Raw genomic sequence first — 1,165 nt, 5'->3', positions numbered from 1 at the left:
GAGTTATTGCTGGTTAGACGCCCCGGCAGGCTCTCGTGCTGTCGTGTGCATGTAGATGTAGCCAGCAGCAACATGTTCTACCTGTGGTCACGCTTTGCCTACTTGGCTACTTGCGTAAGACTTGCGGATCAGCAATCTTGGGTCGTTGGTTCCACCTTATTAAACTTTAGCAACTAAAGTTTAGTTCCAAATTTGCCAAACACCTTTGCTGAACCTTGCTAAATTTTGGTAGCTAAACTTTAGTCCATTAGCAACTTGTTGCAAAACCTTGCTAAAAGTTAGGGTGGACACCCTTTGCCTCCATTAATGCGTGTCTGGATACCCTCTCTCTCGTTAAGGGCAAACAGATCTTTCTCCACCTCATTAAATATTGTTTAATCCATGGATCCAAATAACCATGACTAAAGTTTAGTAACTTTTAGCTAATAAGTTTAGCAAAGTTATCAAACATGATCCCGGTGGAGCTCACGCACGTTTTCCGCGATGGGCACGTACCAAATCCATGATTCAACGGCAGCGGCGGACACAGGATAGATACGCGCGCGATCCAATGGGCTCCGTGTCGAAACCCCCGCACATGCGGCTGCCGAGTGCCGACCTGCCGCGCTTGCAGGCAGCGCTGAACCCGCCGTTCCGATAAGCCGCGCGGCGTGGCGGCTGGGCCGACTGGCGAGACCGCGACGTGCCGGGCGCGGCGCGAGGAATCCCATTTTGTTATTAACGGAAGTAACTTGATCGGGGGGGGGGGGGGGGGGGGGGCATCATATCAGAGGTTACGGGACCTGGATCTTACAGACTCCAAGAGCTTTCAGGCGAACAAGTACCAAACTCTTGCAATATAGAACACCTTCGTTGCTATTACCCATAGCAGCATCCGAGTACTCGCTTCAAGGCAACAACTCATGATGACTAATTGAGCTAATAGCTCGACTAATGACTTCAATACATTTAGTCTTGACTCATGAATTATCATCTCAACAAGGATCATTTGCCCTGGTACAAGCTTCCGTAAAGAATTCTTTACTCGAAACCAAGATACATAATCAAGTACATACGAGTATGAGTACTCAGAATACACAGAACTACAAGCAACTGCCTACTGGCGAGTTGCATTTAAGCCTCAAGCTTTTACTATGGCACAAGCACTCAGTCTGCCGACTACAAC

The sequence above is a fragment of the Setaria italica genome, chromosome V (genome assembly GCF_000263155.2).
Source record: "Setaria italica strain Yugu1 chromosome V, Setaria_italica_v2.0, whole genome shotgun sequence".
NCBI classification, from domain to species: domain Eukaryota; kingdom Viridiplantae; phylum Streptophyta; class Magnoliopsida; order Poales; family Poaceae; genus Setaria; species Setaria italica.
This window is presented reverse-complemented; position numbering follows the sequence as displayed.